General features: G+C 40.5%; 1 protein-coding gene and 2 non-coding genes across 3 annotated transcripts in view; 2 read left to right on the forward strand and 1 right to left on the reverse strand.

Moving 5' to 3' along the window:
• Window positions 1–18,269, reverse strand: part of LOC150079940 (ankyrin repeat and BTB/POZ domain-containing protein 2) — a 166,696-nt gene that overhangs the window by 121,460 nt on the left and 26,967 nt on the right. The window lies entirely within an intron of this gene.
• On the forward strand, window positions 11,587–11,659 carry TRNAR-UCG (transfer RNA arginine (anticodon UCG)). Its single transcript has one exon. It is a non-coding gene; the product is annotated as a tRNA-Arg (tRNA).
• TRNAR-UCG (transfer RNA arginine (anticodon UCG)) lies at window positions 13,073–13,145 on the forward strand. Its single transcript has one exon. It is a non-coding gene; the product is annotated as a tRNA-Arg (tRNA).

An 18,269-nucleotide genomic window follows, 5' to 3' on the forward strand; every position in this document is an offset into this window, starting at 1 on the left:
ATTTATTTTCTTGAGAATCCTGTAACTTTTTTTAGGACATCACTGGCTATAATCTCGTTGAGTTTTTCAAAATTTCCTTGAAAGAACGTGTTAAAGAAATACAGATGCCCATTATGCAGTTAGATCTTAGGAAATCCTTGTGGTGTGCATAAACATACATTCCTTGCATTTCTGCGCCCACAGACTCTCTTTATTTGTTAATTTTGAAGTGCCAAAGGTAGAGTTGAGGTCGGTGATCAACGCATAATTCGAGACGCGCGGCGAACACGTCCAGTTTTAAAAAGACGAGTGAATACATCTCCTTTCGTGTCGTAGGCACATCGAAATAAACGCAAGGAGGCAGAAAAGTCGACAAGCAAGGAAGGCATCCGTAGCTGGCGAACCGGAATTATTTGCCAAATCCGACGTTTTTCTGCTAGCAGCAATGACATTGAGCAAAAAGCGGAACTCATCAACGAAGCATAAAACTACGTTCCAGCTACGACTGAATATTCTTTTAACCCCCCTTCATCTCATATCCGCGTTTTTCTGCTATCGCTTGCCACTAGGTGGGGCTATCACCTGGCATGACAGAGGTATGCACAGGCTAAAGTAATGACAGCACTGGATCTCTAATGAATGGGGAGATTAGCAAAACAAAACAAGTTCGACCTGACATTTGGGATTCCTCACTGTCTTACAATGGTTCGCTCGCTGGTTTCCTACACTGCACCGGAAACGGTGATGAAAGACTTAAACCATGACCACAGCTGCCAAGTTTTTCCGCGTTGAAAAACCAAAATATATTTACTTCACCACACCACTTTGGAAATTCGATGATTGCAATGCGCTGACAAATTAAACTGACACATCTGAAAATACTTTTGTGGTATTTTACACCAATGCAAATGTAATTATTAGTGAATTTAATTTTGCACACGTAAAAATTTAATAAAAACACGATTCTTTGCACCGTGCAAAGATGTAATTGCCCAACAAAATTAACAGAACTCGTAGAAAACGTGGTGTAACTGTTGGAGCTTGCGATGAAGGTGGATAAAACTTGGTATGGTGATGTACAATAGAATAACGATGGAATGAGGAGACAGCCAAACACTTCGAACAGGTATAAGGGGCATTTATAGGGGTTGTATAAAAATTACCAAAAAGATCAGATTACAGAAGTCGATGCAAGATGTTCTAAAATATGGTCACACGACATCAGTACGAAGTGTGATTCCCTCCAAACCCAAAACATGTCTGACTGCGGTCAACCATGCTCGATATAAGATTCTGTGGCAACAAATCCCATTCTTCCACCAGCGCAGACCTTAGCTCACCGACTGACCGAGGAGTTGGCTGTCGGTGTGCAATGCCACGCCCAAGGGCGTCCCACACACGTTCAATCGGATTTACGTTTTTTTGATCATGCTGGCCAAGGCAGTCGTCAGATATCTCCAGTTTCAAGATATTCCTCACCACTTGAGCTCTATGTGCAGTGGCGTCGTCATGCACGAAAAGAAAATCTGAGCCAACCGCACCCCTAAAAAGTTGCACATAGAGTTCGGATCTGTTCTCGGTACCTCTGCGCAGTTTACGGTACCCCTATCAAAAACGTGAAGAGGGGTGCGGCTGTTGACCATTATTCTACCCCACACGAGAACACCGCCTCCACCGTAAGTGTCCATTTCTCTGATGTTGCAGGGCTGGTACCTCATTCCTTGTTGTCTCTAGACGAAATAACGTCTAGACCACGAGTGCACCACGAGTTACACCACGTTTTCTACATGTTCTGTTAATTTTGTCGACTAGTGCGTTTGTTGCGCCAGTTAGAAAATGCATACTACCCTGAATAGATTTCGTGTTCTATCTTTAACAACTCACTAAAAGACAATTTGTGGTGCAGTCTTCGATCATGGACAGTGTGTTGATGTGTCCGTCTGCTGTGATGAAAATGCCGCACATATTACCTTTGCTAAGGGGGGGGGGAAAGAAAAGAAACAGCAGCAGGAGATTGTTCATTAATGGTAATGTGGCTTAAGGCCACTTTCATTTCTAAGTTATGAACGGCTGGTTGGTTACAGTTCAAAGAATGCGAGGTTTTCACACAAATAAGTCTTCAAGTGCATATTAGGACTCTTTCCCCCCTCCTATCCCCTCTTAATGACCGATGGTACCCAGAGTCAGGTGACGCCATTTCTAGAGAAATGAGTCTTAGGAAAAGTATTCAAAGAGAGAGAGAGAGAGAGAGAGAGAGAGAGAGAGAGAAAAGGCGAAGAAAGGAGCAAATGAAGGACAGAGGGAACAATAAGTTGCAAAAAAAAAAGTAAGAATTCCAATGCCGGTCAAAAGGTCAAACGATGAGAACGAGTTCTGCAGCGTGTCCAAAGTCTCGCTGTTTGTCTCTGTGTTTCCATCTGTTTTTTTATTAATCTGCCCATAATGGCTGAAGGTAATAGACAGTGTTTAATTCGTGGACAGGTTTTGAGTAATACGTTGTAAACTGCCTCATAAAAAAAACTTCTGCTCCCTTCCCTTGATCCCTAGAGCTAAAGGAGAGGTCAAGTTGGGGATCATTTATCACAATAAGTCATTAGCTACAATGCACAAATTCCCCCTTCTGGCTCTTTGGACCGCTGAAAAATGGTTGCAGCTATAAGAGAAACCCCTGGGTGTTGGGATGCCGAGATTGTCATTGAAAAAAGATAGAAAATGACCAACAAGATTTCTACGTTCAGTAGAGTCCTGCGGTGATTTCAAGCAGCCGATCACTTAGTTTTCTTTCATATCTGATCTGAACTGAGATTTTCGTTTCCTTTGATAGCGCCTGAAAAAAAAAAAAAAAGATGCAAAAAAATACTTTGAAATCAAGTTGAACAAATGTACATTAAGATTCTTTGTTGACGAGGATGGAGGAGGAATAAACAGAAGGGTTTGACAATGGCTCAATGACGTGCCTCGAATGTGAATTTAAAGTACCTCAACCCCATTTTCCTACTCCCATCGCATAAGTCTCTCCTTCCCGTCTTCTCTGGCTGCTTCGGTGACAGGCCTGTCAGTTACTTAATGATGGATGGTCTGAAAGTGTTAAAGTCAGTTCTGTCCTATCGCAAGGCCAAAGCCACGCTTCACCTACCCAACTAGATACGATGCGTTTCTTCTGTGCACACGCTCTTATGTACACATTAAAAGTAAACAAAAACTTTTTTTTTCCTTTTCTGTTTTCTCACTATCTAATATCAGACAAGAACGAACACAAAAAGGTGTTTGAGATTTTAATTGGGAGCCGGAAGCAGCACAGATATTGAAGCAAAGGCGGAGTAGCCCACATGGAACAAGCTCGCCACCTCAGCAAAGGATGATCGCCATTTGATTTGAAAGTTTCTCTACGGGAACTCAATAGTGAATCAATCCATCGGAATTTTACAATGGGACGTTGTCATCGAACTTTTCAATACGTCACAGACCCTTATCCTGTTTGAAAGACTTCCTGTTTTCCTGTACCATCGATATTTATATAACTACCGCTGTTGCTATCCAAACTGCAATTTTTGCAGATGATGAACATCTGCAATCAAAATAAATTACAACAATGGACCGGCAAAATGATGAAACTGAGGAATCAGGGCCCAGAAGCGATGAATTAAATTAAGTAAATAAAATAACCAGAATAATAATAATATATTTTTTTCCCCTGCTGCTTCTACCGCTATTTTTAAATCTAAAAGTTTTTTGTTTTCTTAAATTAAGACGAACGCTGCTCCACATACTGGTAATTGGCAACCATTGCTTTACAGATAGTGAAATCAAATGGTGACAGAAATTCTATGACTTATCTAACAACCTTAGAAAGAAAAAAAAAAAAAAAAATGTGCTAATTATAATAATTGAATACTGGCTGGAATTCTAAAAAGTTTTTTGTATTACCAGAATGAGGTCTAATCATCTCCTCAGAACAAACACATACAATGGGCAATCAAAATAAAATGAGCACCAATAATTATGGAATAGGCGTTATTTTGTGAAGTTTAATATCTGCCGCAGTTTACAGTTACTTCCGACGTGCAACTCTTCTGTAATTCAATCGATACAGAACGCGTTGTGTTGTTTTTGAGATGGCCCCAAGATTCTATGTAGGTTCTTGGACTTATTGTGAACATGGTCTTCGACGACACCTATAACGTCTAAAATCTGTTTTAGCCTAAAAACAGATTCTAGACGTTATTTCATCTGGAGACAACATGGAATGCAGTACCATTCCTGTAGCATCACAGAAAGGGACACTTACGATGGAGGCAGAATAACGATCAACGGCAGCACCCCCTTCATGTTTTTGATAGGGGTATCGTAACTGCGTACAGGTACCGAGAACAGCTCCTCGAACTCTATATGCGACATTTCAGGAGTGCGATTGGCCCAAATTTTCTTTTTCATGCACGACAAGGCCACTGCACATGGAGCTCAAGTGGTGGAGTAATCTTGAAACTGAAGATATTATTATTATTATTATTATTATTATTATTAGCCATATGGTGCAAGGAAGCCTGAGGCTTATACTGCACCAGCCAAAAAAAAAAATTGCGTTACCCTGAGAGAGAGAGAGAGAGAGAGAGAGAGAGAGAGAGAGAGAGAGAGAGAGAGAGAGAGAGAAGGGAAACATTGCCATTGGCCAGCACGATAACTAGACTTAAATCCGATTGCACATGTTTGGGACCTCCTTGGGGGTCGCATTGCACGCGAATAGCCAACTCCTCGGTCACCTGGTGAGCTAAGATCTGAGCTGGTGGAAGAATGGGAGCTGTTGCCACAGAATCTTATAGATACCATGATAGCATGGTTCACCGCTGTCAGACCTCTCTAGCCGTTGAAGGGGATATACGCTGTATTGATGGCATGTTACCATATTTTCGAGCATCTTGTATCGACTTCTGTAATATGACCTTTTTGATAATTCTTATACAACCTCTATAAATGCCCCTTATGCCTGTCCAAAGTTTTTCGCTGTCTCCTCATTTCATTGTTATTCTATGGTACACCACCATACCAAATTTTGTCCCGCTTAATCCAAGCTGCACGAGTTACACCACGTTTTCTATGTGTTCTGTTAATTTTGTTGAGAAGTGTATTAATGGAGACTGTCTCAGAGGCGTTTGAATTTTAACATTCGCACTTTCAGAATTCTTTATAATGTTTTCCACTGACTCGATGGACATCAAATCATGCTTGATTTGCAGCCTACTCTGACCTCAAGCGAATCTTTCATAAACCCAACCAAGAATAAATGAAGAGGACTCTCGAATTCCGTGTGTTCACCGCATGTTTCACTGTAGAATTGATAAGAATAAGCTGTTGTAACACTTCTTATGAATTAATCGTCCACACTCTTCCAACATGTCCGTACAAATCACGTGTTTTGTGCGGACGAATTTCATTTTATTTTCTTCTGAGAGTGCATGGTACATCTTCCTCCACTTCATGCCTCCTCACAAAAAACAACCACTACGATAAAGTTGTAAATGTTTGCGATGAAGCTGTAAACACTGCGATAAAGTTGTAAAGATTGTAAATGTTGCATTAAGAAGTATCCAGTGGTACTCTATCAATGAAAATAACTGGCCGAATGTAAGAAAATCTTTTAATGTTCAAACATTCTTCTTTGTTGAAAATACTTTCACCGAAACTGGCAACCCTGAGATGACAACTCAAGGGAGCCAATCACCTTAAAAGAAGGTGATAGCCTCGCGAGGTTGTCACATATGATGGCCACGTGGTTCGAAGCAGTGTTTACTCATTTTGGTTGGATCAGTGTGACTTGTCAAATACCTTGCAGTCCTATACAAATTGGAATGACTTTCCTCGTAATAAATATTCCTCCTCACAGATCTGCCATCCTCCTTGGCCCTGTCGTGCCTGTAATTGATAGCATAAATTACTCGAGCTTGAAATAACTTCAGTGAGTTGTAAATCAGAAGTGACAGTTCTATCGAAACAGAAGATGGACGGCCCTGAAAGAAACAGTGAAGGAAAGAGTTTGTATTAATATCATAGTCCAGGAGATAATTGGCGGTCAATAACTGATAGTGGATGGGTTTAACATGTTTCTTATTAACTGGACTTTGTAATCAAAAAAATGTTTTTAGATAGGAGGGCGCAACCTTTGGCTAGACCGGGTGGCTATACAGTTGTACAGCGCCAGGTCTCGAAGAATTTTGGGCTGCGTTGCACGCCTTTTCCTTACGAGATTTATTAATGTACTTTCTGATTTGCTGTACCAATAAAACTTAACAAAATAGTTTCGTTCAGTTCTCTGGTTCATTGTACATCGAGGTTAATAGCTATGCACGTTATTAAAGATTAATAGAAATGGTTAGTGTGTGGCACCTCTTACGATTCCTAAATTTTTGATAGAAAATTATGCGAGAATTAACTTTCTGTCTCTCTGAAGCCGGCACAGTAAATGGTTCAAGGTAACTGGAACTCATATACAGCCAAACGATAATCCGAACTAATTGGGGATTGACCAGTTCGGATAATCAGTTTATTGGAGTTTGATCTCCAGCATTCCTTCCCTAGGTTTCCATTTACACACTACTGAAGAATGGTCAAAATTTTCAAAATAAATAAAATGATGATGATCAGTGGCAGCCCCGGGATTTTCTGAAAGAGGGAGGAGACTAAAGCAGTGTTCAGGACACCGTGCTTTCATCATCATGTAGCAGTAAAAAAAAATCCACAAAATCCACATGGGAGGGGAGAGGGTAGGGCCCCCTCTCTGGGACTGACTCTGATGATCACGGAGTAATAATAATAATTTTAAGGTTGGTGTTGTTTTTGGGTTTTAGGCGCATCGGCGACTAAGGCCATGTTTCTTCGTGTATATTGTCTGCAAATTGTGTGTGTGAAATGTCGATTTTCTGTTTGCTGGACGAAAAACCATGCTACCCTTGCCTGAGACCAACTAACCCAGCCACGTTGTGAAAAAGCCCCACAAAAATTCCTCCTGTCATCGACGGGATTCGAACTCAGGTCTTTTTCACACGGTGTGGGGAGGACGGCGATCCTACCAACTGTACTACACCAGGGGACAATAATTTTAAAGAATATATACAAAGCAAGTCAGAAGCCTTCCAATATGGTAACTTTTTATTTATTTCACAAAAAAATAAAAACAAAAATAAAGTTGTTATTACAGTATAGTACGAATCAAGGCTTAATTCTCTTTTCATAGTAAGTGTCAAACTTGTGCTCCATTGAGTTGGACACACGTGTATATGGGCCCCGTGCTTCCCTCACGATAGGAGTGTGTTAAAAACACGGGGCCCATAGTTATATTGCCATGAATTCCACACCAGACTGTTATTTGAGGATTTCTTTGATAATGGCCCTCGTGGGTAGTACAGTTGGTAGGATCGCCTTCCTGCCCACACTGGGTAGAAAAGACCTGAGTTCGAGTCCCGTCGATGACGTGAAGAATTTTTATCGGCCTTTTTCACAAAGTGAGGAAGGTACCATGGTTTTTTTCTCCAAGAAACTCAGGGTTTTTTTCAGCAAACAGAAAATTGACCTCAGAACACACGCAATTTACAGACAGTATACACCGAGCAATACGGTCTAGTCACTGATGCTCCTAAAAGCCTATTACACAACATCTTCGATAATGTACTTCCTCGCCAAGACGAGGATTTTCAGCTGACCAGTACACAGCATTATGTCTCATCAAAACATCTGTTCAGCCCATCAGGGAACAGCTCTTGCATTAGTGTTGTTTTTTAAGGATGGCATTTAAATCTCTTGACAATACAACTACTGATTTTACAAAAGAGATTTTATTAAAGATTAACAGAAATGGTTATTTATATAAATTAAGAACACATCTCTTATGATTAACGTGGCCTGCCACTAGATGATCGAACATGAACAATCTCTGTTGTCTGTAACGTTCAGCCATCTTTATTTTGAAAGAAAATGGAAAAATCTCAATGCAAGAAGTTTGATAACAGAAGCTGGAAGTTTGTGGATGACCTTTGAGTATGGTATGAAAAAAGGATCAAGACATGTGTTGTAACTCGTATGTCTGTTCCAGCATATGACTTTGAAGCAGTGCTATTTCAAATATCTACTTCTTTCATTAGGGTGAGAATGATGATAAGAGTGAGAAATGTTTCTTGAATTATGTAGCCCAAAACACCACTGCCAGTTTAGTCATGTCAAATCTCTTTAGTCGGCCGCCGTTGCCGAGTGGTCAGCACGCGGGTGCATAAGTACACGTGCCTTGAGCAACCCAGGTTCAAGCCCGTGACTGCTGAATACGGTGCTGTTTCTTGCATTCTCTCTACCTTGTGAACTACTTTGACCGTGTGGTCGTCCCGGAGTATAAACAGAAAATTTATTTATTTATTTACTGTAAATAAATTAACTATATTCTTCGCTGAAACTAAGATGATGCTGGTTAAGGGTCGCTTAATATTTCACATCCACCTGTTGTCAAACTTCAAAACTGTCCATGGTTTCCTCTCTAAAATTTCTTGGTCTTTTCATTGATAGTACGCTGACATAGTAGGTCCTTATGGATGTCTATCCCTTGATCTCTTCCTTTTGTACCGAGGATTGGCAGGGTACAAAAGGCCAGCCCGATGTAGATGCTTCTACATCGGGTTGGTTGGTTGATTGTTGGTTATCCAGATTGTTGGTTTCTCTCTGATCGCTCACCGAGGGTGATGGTAGATGGCTCTCTGTCTTCTAACTTCTCCACTAATGCCGGTGTCCCTCAAGGTTCAGTTCTTTCCCCCACTCTTTTCCTCTTGTATATTAATGACCTTCTTCCATTGACTGGAAATCCTATCCATAGTTTTGCCGATGATAGCACATTGCATTCCACTTTCTATTTTGAGAAACCTTGCCCTGCTCAATCAGCTTCAACTTCTCGAAAATCTGCTACCAATTCCTTAAATGCCGATCTTCAGGTAATTCTCCAGTGGGGGCAAAGACAACTTAGTTGATTTCAACCCTTCTAAAACTCAGTCTTGTCTTATATCTCGCAAAAAGGATGCTTCTGTTCCTATGCTTATCTTTAGTGACACTCCAATTTCTAGGCAAAATGATATATCTCTTTTGGGGATTACCCTGACTTCTAATCTCTCTTGGCACAAGCACATTACAAATATTGCTTCCTCTGCATCTAAAAAACTTGGTTTTCTCTTTCGCTCTCGGCGTTATTTTTCTTCCAAACAGCTGCTCACTCTGTATAAATCGCAAATCTGCCCTGCCATGGAACATTGTTCCCACATCTGGGGTGGTGCCCCCAAAAACCTCTCTCTCTGGATTCCATTCAGAAGAGGGCAGTTAGGTTAATTAATGATTCATCTCTAACCGAGTCTCTCCACTCACTGTCTCATAGATGTACTGTTTCTGCTGCATACCTCTTCTACAGATACTTCCATGGGCACTGTTCTTCTGAATTGGCTTCTATAATTCCTACTCTCTCTCTTTCAAAACGGTCCAAACATGTGCTGCCACCAGCCAACATCCATTTACTGTCCAACTTCAAACTCACAGAACCAACTTTTCATCTTCCTCATTTATTCATTCAACTGCCGTTTTCTGGAACAACCTTCCTTCGTACGTATTTCCTGAAAATTACAGTGTACAGAAGTTCAAGTCCAATGTCAACAAATATCTTCTTTCGTCTTCTCAACCTCCAACCCAAGCACGGTATCAAGTACTATAGGTTCTAATAGCTCTCGTGTTTGGGGTTTACATAAAAAAAAAAAAAAAATCATCTTTCAAAGGAAGCCAAAAAGTACACTTTCTCACTTCTGCATCTCTCTCTCTCCGAACAATTTTGGGGATTTAATTTTCGCTCCGTGCGGTTGTATTATAAAGCTTTGCAAATTTGTTCCTATGATGCGGCCCCCTGGTTCTGGCACGTTAAGAATATTCCATTCAACGTCAAATGCTTTTGGAAATGTGTAGGACATGCAGAAATATATCTGTTTCTGCCTTGTAGGTCCTCAATGGATGTCTGTCTCTTGATCTGTTCCTTTTGTACCGAGGTTTGTGCTTCTACATCGGGCTGGTTGGTTGATTGTTGTTGTTTTAGGCGCATCAGCAACTTAAGCTATATTACACCGTATATAATATGTCTGTAAATTGTATATTTTCTGTGGTCGATTTGCTGTTTGCAGGAGAAAAACTATGCTGTCCTCGCCTGAAACCGACTAACTCAGCCAGGTTGTGAAGTGAAAAATATCCATAAAAATTCTTGCGTCATTGACGGGATTCCAACTCTGGTCTTTTCCACCCGGTGTAGGGAGGAAGGTGATTATACCAACTGTGCTACCCACGAGGGCTCTACGTCAGGTATGCTGTCCCTATTACCTTTTTGGGTATTACTAACGATGTAACTTCGGATCCCAAGGGGATAAAACAAGCTGTTGGAATCTTTTGATATGGCAAGACAGCTACTTCCAAGGGTCTTGTTGCTTTAAAGTTTATCCATAACCTCACCTTTACTATGTTTGAGTACACTCAAAAATGGATTCATCCCACCCTGTACGCTCTCAATTTACTTTCAACTTGTTGAATTATCAGACTATTCTTGCGGCGTCGCAGGAGACTTGGAACATATTTTGTACCATTGACATCAGTACCTAGATCATTGCTGTCTCCACTGGTATTATTGACCCTGGAAGTGAACTGGACTTCCTGAGTACCAGAGAAAATTTCCAGTTTCGGCAAGATTTTGCTTGCTATGTATTTGATCGCCGGAGATGCTTTCTCGCTGAACTATGGGATATCCCCTTGCCAGTGGATACATACATAGCTGTGGATCAACACATAGCTGTGGCCGCCTCCCCGTGGCATGAACGGGTATCTAGGGAAGGGTCAGCAGATTTGTACCCCCTGACGCCGAAATCTGGTATTGTGGCGCTTTTTAGAATTAGGCAATTGGCGCCTTTTTTTTTTTTTTTTTGTGAATGTACCTGCTGACAAAAAATCCTGGCTACGCTACTGCCCCTTGCCTTCTTAGCGGATAATCCTACTAGTTCTGCCAGCGTTGGCCTTTGGCCAGTGAGGGATGATAAACTGTATATAAATTTATACTTTTGTTTTTATTCCATTTTATTTATTTATTGTTTTCTTTGCCACTCACAGGTTTTGCCTTTTCCTTCCTGCGAGTGCGGTATTTTTTAATTTTTTTAAAAATTTTATTTATTAGTAATTTTTTTTAATTGTCCTATCCATTTAGTAGGTCAATACATAGCTGTGGCCGCCTCCCCGTGGCATGAATGGGTACTAAACAGGCTTTTCAGGTAGCGAAGTGGTCAGAAAAAACTAAACAACAATGCACACTGCACAAACATAGCACTACAACGTTTCTGGCCAATTTACAGAGTTATGTATAATAATTTATGGAAAAATATTAGAGTAACAAACAATGTAATACAAAAATAAAAAAAAAAACGGTAAGTTTCCTTCAAAAAGAGACTGGGAACTTCAAAAAGAACGATCCAAGGAAGCTAGGCTAATTTAGCATGAATCTTATTTTTTTTTTAAATTTACCATACGTTAAACTGCTTGTTTGCACTTTTTGGTACACTTCGTGTTGTCTGCGTGGCCTAATGGATAAGGCGTCTGACTTCGGATCAGAAGATTGCAGGTTCGAATCCTGTCGCAGACGATAACCTTATTGTCGTGATAGACGATGTTTTGTATATCACAACAAGGTAATTTTGTTATTTCGTGGCTATGGTATATTCAATAAAGATTTATTTATTTATCTACAAAGTGGTTTTTTGATGTGAAAACATCTTTGGAGGCAGCTACTAAATTTTTCAGACTGAAGTTAAACCGACTGGTAACGAAAATGCGAGACGGAAATTACGTCACTTCGTAAATGATGCTAACTCAGTCACAAATGTTGATTTGATAGAGTAAGTAGCGGGCATGAGCATAAAAGTTACATCGTTCATAACTTCGGTTCTAGATGTTCGATTTTAAATATTTAAAAGGTTTTGATTTTCGTCAAAGATGTTTTCGCATAAAATAAAACATCTTTCGTGCGTACAGGGTACACACGCGGCTTTTTATATATATACAGTATATACACTGTGCTGCCACTTTATCAGGTACACCCCTGCTGTGCACACAAATTTGTCCCACAACTTTGCAAGTCACATGACCACAGTTATGGATATAAATGTAGCAGAACAACCTTTCTAGTATCAGTTAAGCATAGCAAGAACGTGGAAAAGGAGTGATTTAACGGACTTCGAACGTGGCATGGTAGGTGCAAGACTGGACAAAGCATCTCTGAAACGGCAGTTCTCCTGAACTTTTCACGCACCACAGTTTCAAGGGTGTATCGAGAATGGTGCAACGAACAAAAAACATCCTCTCAACTTCACTCTTGTGGAAGAAAATCGCTTGTTGATGAGAGAGGTCAGAGGAGGATGGCTAGAATTCTGCAAGCAGACGGGCCACAATGTCACACATCACGTCAGAATATAACCTTGGTGCGCAGAACAAAATATCGCAACGGACCACTAGTCGCACTTTGTCGCGAATGGGCTACAACAGCCGACGGCCACATCGCGTACCTTTGTTATCAATGAAGAAAAAGAGTGCACGCCTCCTGTCGGCACAGCAACACCAGCACTGGACTCGAGGATTGGAAAACAGTTGTTTGGTCTGACGAGTCGAAGTTCCTGGTACAACATGTTGATGGAAGGCTAAGAATTTGGCGAAAAACAACATGAATCCATGGACCCGTCATGTCTGACGACTACTGTGCAAGGTGGTGGGGGCAGTGTTATGGTGTGGGGAGTGTTTTCTTGGCATTGTTGGGTCCATTGATACCCATAGATTCACGTCTGAATGCCACACCGTATCTAAACATCATTGCTGGTTAAGTGCATCCGTTCATGTTGACAGTTTATCCTCAGTCAGATTGTTACTTCTAGCAGGGTAATGCGCCGGTGCACAAAGCACGAATCACTATTGGAATGGTTGCAGGAACCATTCCATAAAAATATTAAAGAAAATTATATATATATATATAATTTTCTTTAATATTTCTATGGATGTATGTGTAGTCTGCGTGGCCTAATGGATAAGGCGTCTGACTTCGGATCAGAAGATTGCAGGTTCGAGTCCTGTCGCAGACGATGATTTCTTTTCTTTTTGTTCCTTGTCGTGATGGACATAATGCACCTTTTACTTTGTTCTTTACTGGCCATGGTACATTAAACAAATATTTATTTATTTAAAAAGGTTTTTTTTAATATATTAATCTATAGCCTTGATTTTCCTGAACTGAATTTAATAATATATTAATATAATTGGCTATATGGTGCAAGGAAGTCTGAGGTTTTTGCTGCACACCAGCCAAAAAAGAAAATTTCTGAGTTACCCTGAGAGAGAGAGAGAGAGAGAGAGAGAAAAGAAGAGTCAGAAGTAAAAGGAAATCACCAAGAAAGAGAAGAATGATGATATTCAGCTCAGGACCCTGGGTGTGCCAAGCCCATACTCACCAGATGTGAGCCCCTGAGACTTGAAGAACATTTAAGTTTCATCAGTTGAAGATGTCGACCTTAACTTTTCATAAATAGTGATTTCGGACTCTTTCACATGTAAGTCTCATTTCCAACTTCAAAAGGAGCTGAGCATCACGGCTGACTATTAAGATCAGTATAATTTAATTCAATTGAGTTTGCTTTAACTTAATTAGGTCTAAGTATATTTAAAATTATGTAATTTTTCCCAATTTGTATTTTGCTCCAGTAAAAATAACTGTACCTTTATAATTGTACAAGGTACGCTTATAATAAACCTGAGAATGTTTTCATGGTGAGGACCATCTTACTTTTGACGTTCCAGTCTTAAAAAAAAAAAAAAAAAACTTAAATTAAACTCTCTGCTTTCATTTACGAAAGTGGGTGCCGGCCAGAGCGCGAGGGCTGAATGCAGCGCACCTCTTGCACCGGCCAAGAGCCAACCACGCAGCGAGATTTGGGAATTATCTACAATTTCTTTGATTCCAATTAAAGGCAATGGCCTTTACGACAATAATTTACGGCTGGACCTCACTCGGTGCTTACGAAGTGGGGAGGTCCGTCCACGGTTTTCTATAGCGATTTCGTGCTCGGCAGCCATGTAAGGAATTTCTCTGCAACTGTGGGGAGCATCAAAAAAGAGCCATCAAAGCTTTTGTCGCTCAGTTAGATATTTAACCCCAATTATTTATTAGGGGCGAACTCATCTGTCATTTCTGTAGCATTCTCGGTAAAAAAGAAAATCCCGAATAAGCTTCCAATCAGGTTCTGGGCTCCCGAAGAGTGCGGCACTGTTGCCACTATCTGATAGCAGAAGAATCGTTTGTGATTATTTCGCTGCCCGCCCCTTAGCTTGCATTCGTCTTAATCCACACGCACAAGCCTTTAACTCTCTACCTTCCGGTTAGCGTGGATGCAGTTCCAAGAAGGTGTGACGTGTCCCCTTCACCTTACTTCCAGATGGTTGAGCGTGGGCAGACTACAGCATTTCACTAATCACTCGGCAGGGGTCGCTCTTATCAGCATCTCATCCATCAAAAGAACGTCATGTTTTAACACAACGCAGTCACGAGAAACGTGGCCACGCACACCCCAAACATTGTCCCTTGCAAAATATTACTCTCCGGGGACAGAGAAAAAGTTTTATAAATCCCCTCCGACTGTCCCGGTTTTGTCTGGCAGCTCTGTGTTCCAAGGAGTTATCTGACATCTTAGGAAACAATGGTATGAAATAAATTAGTCAGGCATTTCAGCAGTCTACCGGTTTTCTTATCATTCTGGCAAATTAAAGTCCAGCAAGCCTCTTTTCCCCCCCACCTCTCCTTTCAACACTTTTTTTTTTTTATCCCAGCCTCATTAGGGGTTTTGAGCTTGGCACTACGTTTTAATTTTCTCAATATGTAGCACTGCAGGATTACGAGTGCAATCTCTAGTTTTCAAATACAGTGGACTCCCGATTATCTGGGATGGCTGTTACAAAAACGTAAATTTATATTTATACACACGTTCATGTTTATAAACGTATATTACAGCGAAAGAAGATAAAACAAAAATATATATATATATATATGCGAATGGTACAACGTAAATTTTGAAGCATCATCTTGTCAGCGAGAGCGGCGTCTCTTGTACTGTTCCATGCAGCCGAGTAGAGATCCACATCCATAGAGATTCTGGTTAATCATTCCCCCATGAATAATCGGGGGTCTACTATATATGCAATTTGATATTTTGATTTTAATAAAAGACACTTTACCACGTGAAATATTCACTTAGTTTATTGGTATGAAAGGAAAAACAATTAGCCCGAGACAGCCCGAATAAAATTGGTTACGTTTCGGACTTCTATGATGAAATCAGTCATCAGGCTGATTTCAATATACGAGAAAAAATTGGGGTAAAGGACGGCAAATAGGAGTTCTCTTTTCCGGGATTGAGGACCGTCCCTGTATTGTTATCTAGGGCCCTTTTTAGTATGATACCCGGACGCATCCCCCCAACTAACTCGCACCCCTTTTGAGGGATCTAAGTCCTTTTTCTAGTCTCATTGGGTATATGTGTCTTTATATTCTTCTAACTGGTACTGCCATTATAATAATAATATATCTTCTAACTGGTACAAATTAATAACCTGACATATTAGTCAGAGGCGAAACTACAAATTATGAACGACCTCTCCTGTGCTTTTTAACAACCATACTATAGAAATCATCATACCCTTGGCTTTTTGCTGGTTAAAATAAAAAATAAATTTTCTGTTTATACTCCGGGACGACCAAACGGTCGTCCCGGAGTATAAACAGAAAATTTATTCTGAGGAGTTAGCCCAGTGGTATAGTTTCGCCGCTGATATTAGTCAATATGGCCCATACATCTGTGATAAGTTTCATCCTTGGGCAGAGTTGAATTTAAGAGCAAACAAGGAGCTTAAATGTGTAGGACACTGACATCTGAGAACACCATTTAAGGACTGTCAAATAAGTCCAGAGCAGCCTGTATACGTCGTAGCATAAAGTCTACCAGGGTCTGAAAGTCAGTAGGAAGAATACGACACAATTCAACCAAAAGAAACGTGATCATAGATTTTCTATTGGGTTTAGATCTGCTGACTGCAATGGCCATAGTATGTGAAAAAGTTCAGTCTCTCATGCTCCTCAAATCATTGGGTGACCACTTGTGCTCTGCGAATTGGATCATTGTCATCTTGAAAGACAGCGCTCTTCGTGAAAGAAATATTTCACCATTGGATGAAGATGATCACTCAGGACTGTTAAATAGAGACTGGCATCAACCCTGCCTTCTAACGGAATGAGTACCCAAATCTGACATCTTAGGAAACAATGGTATGAAATAAATTAGTCAGGCATTTCAGCAGTCTACCGGTTTTCTTTTCAGCAGTCTACCACCATTTCAGCAGTCTACCACGAGAAAGCACCCTACACCATTACAGAACCCTTAACAATAGGAAATAGGCAATCAGAGTTGTAATCATCCTTCGGTTGGCGCCATGCGTGCACTCGTCTATTTGCTGCAAACAAAGTATTGGAGGATTCGTCGGACCACATCACGTTCCTCACTGCTCAAAAGTCCACTGCTTGTGTTCTTTGCACCATTATGTGCGTTGTCAGCTGTGATGAGTGGCTTGTGAAGGCGCAACTCGACTGTGATATCTAGCCCTATAATGCTCTGGACATAAATGTTTTGGTGAAATTGGCTTCTCGCTTTGAAATCCATGCACAACTAATCAGCTGTTACGAGCCGGTTTCGCTTCGTCCATCGCACTAATGCTCGAACGTCTCAATTCTGGAGCATACGGTTTCGCCCACTGTTGCTTACTGCAAATGATGACGTGAAATATCAACGAGTTCAGCTGTCTTTAGTGGCCGAAACTTGGACTTGACTGTGATCTAGGATCGGAAAAGGAGCCTACAAAAGATGCAGAACTAAGAACGAGTATAGATACAGACTTTTCAACTCCTGATACTGCAAAGCAGCACCTGATACTGCAAAGCAGCATCTTAGGCAGAATTGAACGATTTGGTCAGAGATTTGGACCTCTCCAAAACCAAGGTTCAATTACTAGGATCACAGCTTCATCAGTGGAATCTTCTTTAAAAGGGTGTCAAGGTGTCTTTTTATAGGTAGAGGCAATCTAACATAACGACCTATTACTCCATGGATGGTGCTTTGGTTTATTGTAACAATGTCCAGGAATTAATGAAAGAGTTACATTTGGAGCACGTCCCCGACCAGTGGAGGCTTTTCATTTATTCAGCCAAGGTCAGTTTGGAAGCAGTTTTACTGAAAATCAGTATCCATGTATATTGGTCTATGAAGTCAGTATCCATGTATACCATTGGTCTATGAAGTTCACTTAAAGGAAACGTACAAGAACCTACAGGTTCTTTTGCAAAAAATATGCTATCAAGAATACAAATGGAATATCTGTGCTGAAAGTGGTAGCATTGCTAACTGTGTTGCAAGGTGGATACACTAAATACTGCTGCTTTTTATGTGAGTGGGTCAGCCGAGCAAAGGATTGCCACTACAGGTAAAATAATAGCCAGATTTCAGAAACTACACCAGCCCAGAAAAATGTAGCGCATTCTCCTTTGGTGGATAAGTCAAAAATCTGTTTACCTCCATTGGACATCAAGCTAGGTTTGATAAAAATATTTGTGAAAACGATGGACAAAAAAGGAGGATTTTCCTATTTGAAGTAAAAGTTTCCTCGAATCAGTGAGACCAAGACAAAAGAGGGAATTTTTGTGGGTCCTCAAATCAAGCTGCTGTTCCAAGGTGAGGAATTCACTTAAAAATTAAATGTTACAAAAATAAGAGCCTGGAAGGCGTTCGAAAACGCCTTCTGCCGGAACTTTTAAAGCAATCAGAAATCACAAAATTACTATGAAATCGTGGGTGAGCTAATTTTAGCTTACAGGGAGAATTGGGATGCAACGTGTCTTTAAAGCTTCATTTCCTACATTCCCCATTTAGACTTCTTTCCTGAAAACTTGGGAGCCGTCTCCGATGAACACGATGAAAAGTTTCAAATGGAAAAAAAGATACCAGGGAAAATGGAGTCCAAATACGTTGGCAGAGTTGAAATCTCGTACGGGAGACACCAATGGACGATTATCAAAGACAAAACACAACAAAATAAGTGTTTTGTTATCAGATAAACATTTTTGTGAACAGAATATGAACATAATGAACCCATTGCTCACTATTTAGTAC

Source organism: Mastigoproctus giganteus, chromosome 10 (assembly GCF_048544385.1).
Source record: "Mastigoproctus giganteus isolate SK-2022 chromosome 10, ASM4854438v1, whole genome shotgun sequence".
NCBI classification, from domain to species: Eukaryota; Metazoa; Arthropoda; class Arachnida; order Uropygi; family Thelyphonidae; genus Mastigoproctus; species Mastigoproctus giganteus.